The sequence below is a fragment of the Gopherus evgoodei genome, chromosome 2 (assembly GCF_007399415.2).
Source record: "Gopherus evgoodei ecotype Sinaloan lineage chromosome 2, rGopEvg1_v1.p, whole genome shotgun sequence".
NCBI classification, from domain to species: domain Eukaryota; kingdom Metazoa; phylum Chordata; order Testudines; family Testudinidae; genus Gopherus; species Gopherus evgoodei.
Genome location: NC_044323.1, coordinates 23156493 through 23170473, shown reverse-complemented (window position 1 = coordinate 23170473; position 13981 = coordinate 23156493). Strand labels below are relative to the sequence as shown.

General features: G+C 64.1%; 1 protein-coding gene across 1 annotated transcript in view; it reads left to right on the top strand.

Annotated features, from left to right (window-relative positions):
- The window catches only part of ADARB2 (adenosine deaminase RNA specific B2 (inactive)), a 475814-nt gene that overhangs the window by 114023 nt on the left and 347810 nt on the right, over positions 1 to 13981 (top strand). The gene's annotated exons all lie outside the window — the stretch shown is intronic.

The window sequence follows — 13981 nt, the reverse complement described above, 5'->3', positions numbered from 1 at the left end:
GTTTGACCCCGGTCACGCAGGGGGAGGACGACCCTCTGCCGGCGGGCCTCGATCTGGGTGACCTCACTACATCCCCCCTGTCCCTGGGTTCCCTTCCCCTACCCGCTGTTTCTGCTCCCACCTCTGAGGGTCCCCTGGACTCTTCCCTCGACTCGGCTGTGGGTGGCACTCTGTTGGCAGCTCCCGAGCCCCTCGGGGCGACGGCCAGTGCCCCGCTGCCGAGACCTGCTTCCCAGGGGGTGTCCCTCTTTGGTGTGGAGGACCCGCCCTCCTTCCCCAGCGGGGACCCCATTGACCACCATCTCTCTCTGGGTGCCGAGGCTGCCGCACGTGCCACAGTGGCTGAGCCCGGCATCGTTAGGGGTCCCCTGCCAGCTTCCCAGATCCTTGAGCCTGGCCAGGAGGAGCCACCTTCTGGCGTCTCACCTGTGGAGGCTCCGGATCCTGCCTCTACCTCCTTCCCGGATTCTCTCCCTGATCCCCGCCCTACTCCTGTCGGCCCTGTCCTTGTCCCCCCCGCTTCCTGTGATGCCAGTGCCGCCCCTGGCAGTACCTCCCAGGGAGCGGGTTCACTAGCTCTTTCCTGTCCCGACCCCCCAGGGGCTGCTGTTCTCCTTCCACCACCCCTTCTTGACTCTGAGAGCGGGGCGGGTGGTGTGGCGTCGGTCCATCTGCTGCCACGTTGGGGATCTGCCCCCTGCCTGCCCGCCTTGGTGGGCCACGGGGCTGTGACGGGGGCCCCACTGGGGGCCAGTCCTCGATCAGTGACCCCACCCCCCCATGTGCTGAGAGAGGAGCTGCGGGAGTTCCTTGAGGACGTCCGTGGCTCCCGGAACAAAGTCCATCTTGCGCTCCAGCGGTGGGGGGATTTCCATCAGGTCCTCCGGGCCGCAAGGGCCCTCATGGGGGAGGGTAGGAGGACCGGGAAGCAGGCCGCCGTGGTCTACCGGCGGGTCCGTGCCTTCCGTGACTCCTTGCTTACCTTCGGGGTTGGTCACGGATTGCTGCGCGGCCTGCCGGAAGCCGTGGGCGTGTCTGCCAGCGAGGATCCCCCCCAGCCCTCCTCATGGCGCCGATCGTCCTTGCCACCTTGAACACCCGAGGCTGTAGGATGGGTCTCCGCAGGAGCCAGGTGCTCTCCTTCCTCCGGGAGGGGGGGTACTCTGTGGTTTTCCTGCAGGAGACCCATACGGATCCGGCCGCTGAAGCTAGCTGGCGGCTGGAGTGGGGGGATGGGGCCTACTTTAGCCATTTCTCTGTCTGCGCGGCTGGAGTGGCGACCCTGTTCTCCCCCGACCTACGGCACGAGGTGCTAGGGGTCGCCGAGGCTGTGCCGGGTCGCCTGCTGCACCTCCGGGTCCGCATGGAGGGGCTTGTGGTTCATCTCGTCAACGTTTACGCCCCGACATCGGGGCCGGAGAGACTACGTTTTTATCAGCAGGCATCCGCCTTCCTTGGCTCCCTGGACCCTCGTGAGTGCCTGGTCCTGGGAGGGGATTTTAACACCACCCTCGAGGAACGGGACCGCTCGGGGACCGAGCAGTGCCCGGCAGCTGCGGACGTCCTCCGGGAGATTGTCGACCGCCACTCCCTGGTGGACGTCTGGCGCGACCACCACCCAGACGACGTCTCGACGTTCACCTTCGTCCGGGTGGAGGCCCATCGGTCGTGCCACTCCCGGCTGGACCGTATTTACCTGTCACGTTTCCACCTTTCACGGGCCCACTCCTCCAGCGTTCGGCCGGCCCCCTTTTCGGATCACCATCTTGCCACCGTGACGGCCTCTCTCTGCGCGGAGAGGCCGGGGCCGGCCTATTGGCACTTTAATAATAGTTTGCTGGAGGATGTGGGCTTTGTGGCGTCCTTCCGGGAGTTCTGGCTGGCCTGGCGAGGGCAGAGGCGCGCCTTTTCCTCGGCGCGGCGGTGGTGGGATCTGGGGAAGGTGCGCGCCCGGCTCTTCTGCCGTGACTACACTCGGGGTGCCAGCCGACGGAGGGATGCGGCGATAGGGCAGTTGGAGCGGGAGGTCTTGGAGCTGGAGAGGCGTCTGGCCGCCAGCCCCGAGGATCCATCCCTCTGCGGAGCGTGCCGGGAGAAGCGGGAGGAGCTCCGGGCTCTCGAAGACCATCGGGCCCGGGGTGCTTTTGTTCGATCCCGCATCCACCTCCTTCGGAAGATGGATCGCGGCTCCCGCTTCTTCTACGCCCTGGAGAAAAGGAGGGGGGCCGAGAAGCACGTCACCTGCCTCCTGGCGGAGGACGGCACCCCCCTCACGGATCCGGCGGAGATGTGCCAGAGGGCCAGGGCCTTCTACGCCACTCTTTTCTCCCCGGATCCGACCGATCCTAACGCTTGCAGAGTGCTCTGGGACGGGCTCCCGACGGTCAGCACGGGCGACCGGGACCGGCTAGAGCTGCCTCTCACTCTGGCCGAGTTCTCGGAGGCCCTCCGTCGCATGCCCACCAATAAATCTCCGGGCTTGGACGGGCTGACCGTGGAGTTCTACCGCGTGTTCTGGGACATCCTCGGCCCAGATCTGGTCACTGTCTGGGCCGAGGCTTTGCAGAGCGGGGTCCTCCCTCTCTCGTGCAGGCGAGCCGTGCTGGCCTTATTGCCGAAGAGGGGAGACCTCCGCGACTTACGGAATTGGCGTCCCGTCTCGCTCCTCAGCACGGACTACAAAATTGTTGCGAAGGCCATCTCGATGCGGCTAGGGTCCGTGCTGGCGGACGTGGTCCATCCAGACCAGACCTACACCGTCCCGGGCCGCACCATCTTTGATAACTTGTATCTAATCCGGGACCTTCTGGAATTGGGGTGTAGGGATGGTCTGTCGTTCGCCCTCCTGTCCCTGGATCAGGAGAAGGCGTTCGACCGGATGGATCACGGGTATCTCCTGGGCACTCTGCGAGCGTTCGGCTTCGGACCCCTGTTTGTGGGTTTTCTGCAGGTGCTGTACGCTTCCGCGGAGTGTCTGGTCAGGCTCAACTGGACCCTGACCGAGCCGGTCAGCTTCGGGCGGGGAGTGCGGCAGGGGTGCCCCCTCTCGGGCCAGCTGTACGCTCTGGCGATCGAGCCCTTCCTCTGTCTCCTCCGCAAGAGGTTGACGGGGTTGGTGCTTCGGGAGCTGGGGCTGCGGCTGGTCCTGTCGGCATACGCCGACGATGTGCTCCTCGTGGTCCAGGACCCGGGCGACTTGGCGCAGGTGGAGGCTTGCCAGGCTGTGTACTCGGCGGCCTCCTCTGCCCGGGTCAACTGGGTCAAGAGCTCTGGCCTGGTGGTCGGGGACGGGTGGCAGGCGAGCTCCCTCCCACCTGCGCTTCAGGCCATCAGGTGGAGCGCGGGTCCGCTGCTCTATCTCGGCGTTTACCTTTCTGCCACGCATCCGTCTCCGCCGGAGAACTGGCAGGATTTGCAGGGCAGGGTGACGGAGCGGCTCCGGAAATGGACAGGACTACTCCGGTGCCTCTCCCTTCGGGGGAGGGCACTGGTGCTTAATCAACTGGTCCTGTCCATGCTCTGGTACCGACTCAACACCCTGGTCCCGGCCCCGGGTTTCCTGGCCAACCTCCGGACTGTGATTCTGGAGTTCTTTTGGCCAGGGACGCACTGGGTCTCTGCAGGGGTCCTCCACCTGCCCCTGGAGGAGGGGGGGCAGGGCCTGAAGTGCTTACGCGCTCAGGTCCATGTCTTCCGCCTCCAGGCCCTGCAGCGGCTCCTGTTTGGTGCGGGTAGTCCGGCGTGGAGCGTATTGGCGCACGCCTTCCTCCGCCGCTTTCGAGGGCTCCGATACGACCGGCAGCTCTTTTACCTCCATCCGAGAGGTCTTCCGCGAGACCTCTCCGGGCTGCCGGTCTTCTACCAAGACCTCCTCCGGACCTGGAAGCTCTTTTCAACGACCAGGTCCGTGGCGGCCACCGTGGGGGTCGACCTCCTCGCGGAGCCCCTGCTACACAATCCCCAGCTTCGTGTGCAGGTGGCGGAGTCCCCCACGGTGTGCCAGAGGTTGGTCTCGGCGGGAGTCACCAGGGTCGGAGACCTCCTGGACTACGACCGGGGAGACTGGCTGGATCCCCTGACGCTCGCTCAGCGCATGGGGCTCTCCAGACCTCGTACTCCCCAGCGCGTACTTCAGGAGGTGAAGGCCGCTTTACTGCCCGCTGCTCGGGCTTACCTCGACCGGGTCCTGCGAGAGGGCACGCCCCGCCCACCCTCCACCCCAGGCCCCGTGGACATTTTTATCGGGCCCCTGCCCCGTGGACCCAATCGGCCCCCTCACCCTTTCACTGCCAGCCGGCTGCATGATCTGCAGCCGGTTTTGTTCCAGACCGCGCCACGGAAACATCTGTACTCGCTCGTGCTCCATACCCTTCACTACCTCACCCTCGCATCCCGCCCCGATACCAAATGGCGGGACCTCCTGCCGCCTCTCGAGGGTGAGGAGCCCCGGTGGGCCAGCTTGTACTCTGCCCTGGTCCCGAGGCCCGCCGGGGATATCAGTTGGAGGCTCCTTCACGGAGCCGTGAGCACGGGCGTGTACCTGGCGCGGTTCACATCTGTCCCTAGCACCTGCCCTTTCTGTGGTGAGAAGGAGACCTTGGCGCACGTTTATTTGGAGTGCGCCAGGTTGCAGCCCCTGTTCCGGCTCCTCCTGAATATTTTCCTGCGTTTTTGGTTGCACTTTTCCCCTCACCTTTTTATCTACACGCTCCCCATCCGTGGCCCCACGAAGTCGCGGGATCTCCTTCTCAACCTCCTCTTGGCCCTGGCCAAACTGGCCATTTACAACACCAGGGAGAGGAGGTTGGCCGACGGGATTTCCTGCGACTGTGGGGCGTATTTCCGTTCCTCCGTCTGCTCACGCATCCGGGCAGAGTTCCTCTGGGCGGCGTCCACTGGCTCCCTTGACGCCTTCGAGGAGCAGTGGGCGTTGTCCGGGGTTCTCTGCTCGGTGTCCCCATCGGGTTCCCTTCGTTTAGCCCTATGACCTCACTCCCGATCCTGTTTTTTTCATTAGTTGTCCCCCGTAATTATTTGGTGTCCCAGACCTGTGGGTCCTCCCCTTAGGCTAGGGGAGGCCCTTTAGAAGTGGGCGGGCTTTGCCCGCCCACCCCACTGGATGCCAATAGGCCAGTACTGATTCTTCCTTCTACTGCTCTGCTGTAGAGAAAGGAGGGAGAGGGCTGCTGCTGCTGTTCCTGCTGGGCGCTGGGCCCTCGCTGCTGCTGTTTCTGCTGCTGTTCCTGCTCCTGCTGCTCCCCTGGCTGGGCTAGACACCACCACCTACCCCTCTCTCTGCTGTCTGTTTGCTGGCTGGCTGGTGGTTTCCCCCCCCCCAGTTACTGCTGTTATTCCACCTACAGCTCCTTGGGGGGGGGCTGCTGGCCTGCTTCCCAGAGAAGAGGGGAGTAAGGGACCCCAGCTCTTGTTGCTGAGACCACCACCCTCTGAGCGGGGTCCCTCCTGCCTGGACGCCAGACCACCACCACCTGGAGCTGCTGGGCCTACTGTGGCTGTTGCTGGGGAGCCGTTGGTGCCCGGAGGAGGAGAGGAAGGAGAAGAGGACCACCCGCTGCTGGAGACAGTATGAAGACCACTGTGGAGGGGGCTTTTCTGGACTGAGTCTTTTTCAAACTGTGCTCTTGTGGTGGGGGTTTGGACTGTGTCCGCTGGGGCACCGGGGGTGTGGCGTGGAGCCTGTCCCCAGTCCATCCGTGTCCCCCTTCGCCCCCACCACCATCGTTGCCCCCTCCACCACCCCCGCTGGCTGTTTTCCTTCTGCTTTGGACTCCTGCGTCTGGGACTGAGCTGCTCGCCTGGCTCACCACGCCCACTTCCACCATTTGGGCCTGCAGCAGCAGCAGCAGCCAACCATTGACTTTTTGTCACAAACGCCTGTGGGTGCACCATCTCCCCCCTCATACTGGACTGACCCCCTGCCCTTTGCCACATTTGTCCACCCCACCTATTTCCCTCTGCTGCCTGATAGTTCTGCCCCGGCCCTGTAGCTGTCCCCGTAGTCCCTCTACCCCAATCTCAGCTCGCCCTTTCCCCCCACCCTGTGCTCCCCCAGCCCTGATCGGTTCCCCCCCATGCGCCCACGCCCCCTCTCAGGCGCTTGTGCCCTTCCCCATTTGGTTTCCCCTTGTTCACTGCACTCCCCCCTCTGCCATTGCCCCCCCGCTCCCCTAGTGCAACTGGAGGAGCCGGAACCCCCCTCTGCGTTGGTGCCCTGCAATAATCCCACCCTTAGTCCTTGGTTGCTCCCTACGCCCCTTTAGCCTTCCCCTTCTGGCGCCCTCCTCCCCTGCCTGCAGCCTAGCGGGGAAGGGTGGCCGCCTCCTCTCCTTCCCCTCCCCTCGCTGTTTGTCCCCCTCCCCGCTCTCGTTATGGCGGGGGATGCGGCGGGGGAGACCCCTCGCGATGCTCCCACTACCCCTCCTCCACCTGCCCCCGTGTCCACTGCCCAAGCCTCTACCTCGACCGCCGCTGCCGATCCACTTACCACCGCCCCTGCTGGGGCACCGGCGGCGGCGAGTACTGGGGAGACCTCCGTTGCTGCCACTTCTCTCGCCCTTTCTGATTTGGGGGGAGCCCCCCCAGCCGGTGGGAAGGGTCGGGGTGGGAAGAAGGGTAAGGGCCACGCTAGAAAGGCCAGGCCCTCCATGGCGGAGACTGCCCCCGCTGCCGCAGCCCCGCTACTGGCTGCGGCGTCCCTCCCCGCTGTTCCCTCCACCAGCTCTGCTGGTGTCCCTCCCTCGGCCCCCAGGGCGTACGCCGAGGTGGCGGCGGCCCCCCCGCCTGCTGCTGCTCCTCCGCCCGCTGCTTCTGCCAACATCTACAGCGGACGGGGCCCCTTTCCCACTTTGACCAGGAAGCACGGTGTCCGTTGCCTCCTGGTGCCCGCCTCGCCCCACGTGGAGACCTACGTGCGGGCGTTGGCCAGGGTGGTGGGGCCCACGGCCATCGTGGCGGCCTCCAAAATGTACGGAAAGGTGGTCTTCTTCCTGGCATCGGAGGCTGCCGCCCAGGAGGCGGTAGAGACGGGCCTGGCGGTGGGGGGCGTGTTCGTCCCCCTGGAGCCGTTAGAAGACCTGGGGGTCCGCTTGATCTTGACCTCCGTCCCTCCCTTCTTGCCCAATGCTGCCCTGCTGCCCGCCCTTTCTGCCCTGGGACGCCCCATCTCTGTCATCAGCCCTCTCCCCTTGGGCTGCAAGGACCCCGCCCTCCGTCATGTTCTCTCGTTCCGCCGGCAAGTGCAGCTTCAACTGCTGCCGGCGGCGCGTGGCGGAGAGGCGCTCGAGGGGTCCTTTCTGGTCCCTTACCAGGGTGCCCACTACCGGGTGCATTACTCGACGGGGGAGGCCCGGTGCTACCTCTGCCGGGCGATGGGGCACGTCCGGAGGGACTGTCCCTTGGCCCAGCACGGAGGAGCGTCCGGGACCCCCGAGCCCCGGCAAGGTGCCGGCCCTGTCCTCGCCGGTGCCCCTGGCTGCCTAGCACCCGAAGCTGCCCCTCCTCCTTCTTCTCGGTCCACCTCTGTGGAGGAGGGTGTGGCGGGGCTATCGCCGGCCGTGGGAGAGGGCTCGTCCCAGGGGGAATCCTCCCCGGTTTCTGCTGTCCCACCACTGCCTCCTCGAGTCCCCGAGCCATTGCCCTTGCCCCCCGAGCTGACCCCTGTTAGCCAGCCCCCGGATGATGCCATGGAGGGCTGGTCCTTAGTGCAGGGGAAGCGGGGCAAGCGGAAGGCTCGAGTTTCTTTACATGCTTCGGATTCGGAGGCCCCCCGGAAGAGCAGGAAGGGGGGCGCCGATGTCGAGTCTTCCGCCTTGCCCCCTGATGACTCCCAGTTTGTGGTGCCGGCTGGGGATGCCGTGGCAGCACCGGAAGGTGACACCGCCCCTCCTCCGGGGTCCCTTCCCGTGGAAGTCCCCGAGGGAGCCTCTCTCGCCCCCTTCTCACTTGGCGCCTCTGAGAGCGCCGCGGTGGGTATCGCCTCGGGTGCTGGCAGGGAGGGCCCTGGGGTGGTGGACTGTGATCTCCCTCCCATCTACGCAGAAATCGAGGCCCTGGGTTTGACCCCGGTCACGCAGGGGGAGGACGACCCTCTGCCGGCGGGCCTCGATCTGGGTGACCTCACTCCATCCCCCCTGTCCCTGGGTTCCCTTCCCCTACCCGCTGGTTCTGCTCCCACCTCTGAGGGTCCCCTGGACTCTTCCCTCGACTCGGCTGTGGGTGGCACTCTGTTGGCAGCTGCCGAGCCCCTCGGGGCGACGGCCAGTGCCCCGCTGCCGAGACCCGCTTCCCAGGGGGTGTCCCTCTTTGGTGTGGAGGACCCGCCCTCCTTCCCCAGGGGGGACCCCATTGATCACCATCTCTCTCTGGGTGCCGAGGCTGCCGCACGTGCCACAGTGGCTGAGCCCGGCATCGTTAGGGGTCCCCTGCCAGCTTCCCAGATCCTTGACCCTGGCCAGGAGGAGCCACCTTCTGGCGTTTCACCTGTGGAGGCTCCGGATCCTGCCTCTACCTCCTTCCCGGATTCTCTCCCTGATCCCCGCCCTACTCCTGTCGGCCCTGTCCTTGTCCCCCCCGCTTCCTGTGATGTCAGTGCCGCCCCTGGCAATCCCTCCCAGGGAGCGGGTTCACTAGTTCTTTCCTGTCCCGACCCCCCAGGGGCTGCTGTTCCCCTTCCACCGCCCCTTCTTGATTCTGGGAGCGGGGCGGGTCATGTGGCGTCGGTCCATCTGCTGCCACGTTGGGGATCTGCCCCCTGCCTACCCGCCTCAGTGGGCCACGGGGCTGTGACAGGGGCCCCACTGGGGGCCAGTCATCGATCAGTGACCCCACCCCACCATGCGCTGAGAGAGGAGCTGCGGGAGTTCCTCGAGGACGTCCGTGGCTCCCGGAACAAAGTCCATCTTGCGCTCCAGCGGTGGGGGGATTTCCATCAGGTCCTCCGGGCCGCGAGGGCCCTCATGGGGGAGGGTAGGAGGACCGGGAAGCAGACCGCCGCGGCCTACCGGCGGGTCCGTGTCTTCCGTGACTCCTTACTCACCTTCGGGGTTGGTCACGGATTGCTGCGCGGCCTGCCGGAGGCCGTGGGCGTGTCTGCCAGCGAGGATCACCCCCAGCCCTCCTCATGGCGCCGATCATCCTTGCCACCTTAAACACCCGAGGCTGTAGGATGGGTCTCCGCAGGAGCCAGGTGCTCTCCTTCCTCCGGGAGGGGGGGTACTCTGTGGTTTTCCTGCAGGAGACCCATACGGATCCTGCCGCTGAAGCTAGCTGGCGGCTGGAGTGGGGGGACGGGGCCTACTTTAGCCACTTCTCTGTCTGCGCGGCTGGAGTGGCGACCCTGTTCTCCCCCGACCTACGGCCCGAGGTGCTAGGGGTCGCCGAGGCTGTGCCGGGTCGCCTGCTGCACCTCCGGATCCGTGTGGAGGGGCTTGTGGTTAATCTCGTCAACGTTTACGCCCCGACATCGGCCCCGGAGAGGCTACATTTTTATCAGAAGGCGTCCGCCTTCCTTGGCTCCCTGGATCCTCGTGAGTGCCTGGTCCTGGGAGGGGATTTTAACACCACCCTCGAGGAACGGGACCGCTCGGGGACCGAGCAGTGCCCGGCAGCTGCGGATGTCCTCCGGGAGATTGTCGACCGCCACTTCCTGGTGGACGTCTGGCGCGACCACCACCCAGACGACGTCTCGACGTTCACCTTCGTCCGGGTGGAGGCCCATCGGTCGTGCCACTCCCGGCTGGACCGTATTTACCTGTCACGTTTCCACCTTTCACGGGCCCACTCCTCCAGCGTTCGGCCGGCCCCCTTTTCGGATCACCACCTTGCCACCGTGACGGCCTCTCTCTGCGCGGAGAGGCCGGGGCCGGCCTATTGGCACTTTAATAATAGTTTGCTGGAGGATGCGGGCTTTGTGGCGTCCTTCCGGGAGTTCTGGCTGGCCTGGCGAGGGCAGAGGCGCGCCTTTTCCTCGGTGCGGCGGTGGTGGGATCTGGGGAAGGTGCGCGCCCGGCTCTTCTGCCGTGACTACACTCGGGGTGCCAGCCGACGGAGGGATGCGGCGATAGGGCAGTTGGAGCGGGAGGTCTTGGAGCTGGAGAGGCGTCTGGCCGTCAACCCCGAGGATCCATCCCTCTGCGGAGCGTGCCGGGAGAAGCGGGAGGAGCTCCGAGCCCTCGAAGACCATCGGGCCCAGGGTGCTTTTGTTCGATCCCGCATCCACCTCCTTCGGGAGATGGATCGCGGCTCCCGCTTCTTCTACGCCCTGGAGAAAAGGAGGGGGGCCAAGAAGCACGTCACCTGCCTCCTGGCGGAGGACGGCACCCCCCTCACGGATCCGGCGGAGATGTGCCAGAGGGCCAGGGCCTTCTACGCCACTCTTTTCTCCCCGGATCCGACCGATCCTAACGCTTGCAGAGTGCTCTGGGACGGGCTCCCGACGGTCAGCACGGGCGACCGGGACCGGCTAGAGCTGCCTCTCACTCTGGCCGAGTTCTCGGAGGCCCTCCGTCACATGCCCACCAATAAATCTCCGGGCTTGGACGGGCTGACCGTGGAGTTCTACCGCGTGTTCTGGGACGTCCTCGGCCCAGACTTGGTCACCGTCTGGGCCGAGGCTTTGCAGAGCGGGGTTCTCCCTCTCTCGTGCAGGCGAGCCGTGCTGGCCTTATTGCCGAAGAGGGGGAACCTCCGCGACTTACGGAATTGGCGTCCCGTCTCGCTCCTCAGCACGGACTACAAAATTGTTGCGAAGGCCATCTCCATGCGGCTAGGGTCCGTGCTGGCGGACGTGGTCCATCCAGACCAGACCTACACCGTCCCGGGCCGCACCATCTTTGATAACTTGTATCTGGTCCGGGACCTTCTGGAATTGGGGTGTAGGGATGGTCTGTCGTTCGCCCTCTTGTCCCTGGATCAGGAGAAGGCGTTCGACCGGATGGATCACGGGTATCTCCTGGGCACTCTGCGAGCGTTCGGCTTCGGACCCCTGTTTGTGGGTTTTCTCCAGGTGCTGTACGCTTCTGCGGAGTGTCTGGTCAGGCTCAACTGGACCCTGACCGAGCCGGTCAGCTTCGGGCGGGGAGTGCGGCAGGGGTGCCCCCTCTCGGGCCAGCTGTACACTCTGGCAATCGAGCCCTTCCTCTGTCTCCTCCGCAAGAGGTTGACGGGGTTGGTGCTTCGGGAGCTGGGGCTGCGGCTGGTCCTGTCAGCATACGCCGACGATGTGCTCCTCGTGGTCCAGGACCCGGGCGACTTGGCGCGGGTGGAGGCTTGCCAGGCTGTGTACTTGGCGGCCTCCTCCGCCCGGGTCAACTGGGTCAAGAGCTCTGGCCTGGTGGTCGGGGACGGGTGGCAGGCGAGCTCCCTCCCACCTGCGCTTCAGGCCATCAGGTGGAGCGCGGGTCCGCTGCTCTATCTCGGCGTTTACCTTTCTGCCACGCATCCGTCTCCGCCGGAGAACTGGCAGGATTTGCAGGGCAGGGTGACGGAGCGGCTCCGGAAATGGACAGGACTACTCCGGTGCCTCTCCCTTCGGGGGAGGGCACTGGTGCTTAATCAACTGGTCCTGTCCATGCTCTGGTACCGACTCAACACCCTGGTCCCGGCCCCGGGTTTCCTGGCCAACCTCCGGACTGTGATTCTGGAGTTCTTTTGGCCAGGGACGCACTGGGTCTCTGCAGGGGTCCTCCACCTGCCCCTGGAGGAGGGGGGGCAGGGCCTGAAGTGCTTACGCGCTCAGGTCCATGTCTTCCGCCTCCAGGCCCTGCAGAGGCTCCTGTTTGGTGCGGGTAGTCCGGCGTGGAGCGTATTGGCGCACGCCTTCCTCCGCCGCTTTCGAGGGCTCCGATACGACCGGCAGCTCTTTTACCTCCATCCGAGAGGTCTTCCGCGAGACCTCTCCGGGCTGCCGGTCTTCTACCAAGACCTCCTCCGGACCTGGAAGCTCTTTTCAACGACCAGGTCCGTGGCGGCCACCGTGGGGGTTGACCTCCTCGCGGAGCCCCTGCTACACAATCCCCAGCTTCGTGTGCAGGTGGCGGAGTCCCCCACGGTGTGCCAGAGGTTGGTCTCGGCGGGAGTCACCAGGGTCGGAGACCTCCTGGACTACGACCGGGGAGACTGGCTGGATCCCCTGACGCTCGCTCAGCGCATGGGGCTCTCCAGACCTCGTACTCCCCAGCGCGTACTTCAGGAGGTGAAGGCCGCTTTACTGCCCGCTGCTCGGGCTTACCTCGACCGGGTCCTGCGAGAGGGCACGCCCCGCCCACCCTCCACCCCAGGCCCCGTGGACATTTTTATCGGGCCCCTGCCCCGTGGACCCAATCGTCCCCCTCACCTTTTCACTGCCAGCCGGCTGCATGATCTGCAGCCGGTTTTGTTCCAGACCGCGCCACGGAAACATCTGTACTCGCTCGTGCTCCATACCCTTCACTACCTCACCCTCGCATCCCGCCCCGATACCAAATGGCGGGACCTCCTGCCGCCTCTCGAGGGTGAGGAGCCCCGGTGGGCCAGCTTGTACTCTGCCCTGGTCCCGAGGCCCGCCGGGGATATCAGTTGGCGGCTCCTTCACGGAGCCGTGAGCACGGGCGTGTACTTGGCGCGGTTCACATCTGTCCCTAGCACCTGCCCTTTCTGTGGGGAGAAGGAGACCTTGGCGCACGTTTATTTGGAGTGCGCCAGGTTGCAGCCCCTGTTCCGGCTCCTCCTGAATATTTTCCTGCGTTTTTGGTTGCACTTTTCCCCTCACCTTTTTATCTACACGCTCCCCATCCGTGGCCCCACGAAGTCGCGGGATCTCCTTCTCAACCTCCTCTTGGCCCTGGCCAAACTGGCCATCTACAACACCAGGGAGAGGAGGTTGGCCGACGGGATTTCCTGCGACTGTAGGGCCTATTTCCGTTCCTCCGTCTGCTCACGCATCCGGGCTGAGTTCCTCTGGGCGGCGTCCACTGGCTCCCTTGACACCTTCGAGGAGCAGTGGGCGTTGTCCGGGGTTCTCTGCTCGGTGTCCCCATCGGGTTCCCTTCGTTTAGCCCTATGACCTCACTCCCGATCCTGTTTTTTTCATTAGTTGTCCCCCGTAATTATTTGGTGTCCCAGACCTGTGGGTCCTCCCCTTAGGCTGGGGGAGGCCCTTTAGAAGTGGGTGGGCTTTGCCCGCCCACCCCCGCTGGATGCCAATAGGACACCCTCTCACTCTCAGCTCCTCACACATACTTCCTCTCCTCTAGCTCCTCCCCACCTGACTGGAGTGAGCTCCTTTTTAAACCCAGGTGCCCTGATTAGCCTGCCTTGATTGGCTGCAGGTGTTCTAATCAGCCTATCTGCCTTAATTGGTTCTAGCAAGTTCCTGATTACTCTAGTGCAGCTCCTGCTCTGGTCACTCAGGGAACAGAAAACTACTCAGCCAGTGACCAGTATATTTGCCCTCTACCAGACTCCTGTACCCCACTGGTTTGGGTCTGTCACACTACGCACCTGTTAAAGAAGTTCCTCCAGGTTAAAGTTGTGGGACTGCAGCTTACACTGCTACTCTCCATCTTGCATCACTCTGTGAATAAATGACTTTGATCTCTTGGAATGTCAAGCCAGTACATTTCACACTCACTAGAAAAGGAACACTTTTTGCTTATGGTGAGCAGCATCACTGAAACAAACAGGACTAATTCTGGAGTAATACAGTACTCAGCATGAATGAGTCAGAATCTGACCCAAAGTATAAAAACATCTTTAAAATATCCATACTGACTTCTATCTCATGGGGGAAACATCTAGCCCCGCTTGGTGCAGCAAACTGACCTTGCACTGAGCCCTATCTAAGTCAGGCACTGCGTGCTCCAGTAGCCCACCAGCAAGAAGCTGCACGATTAGAGCCCTGGGCATTTTGCTGAATAAGAATCCAAGTCATGTATTGTCTATTTGCCCAACATAATAACTTCTAAATGTACAGGGGGGAAAAATC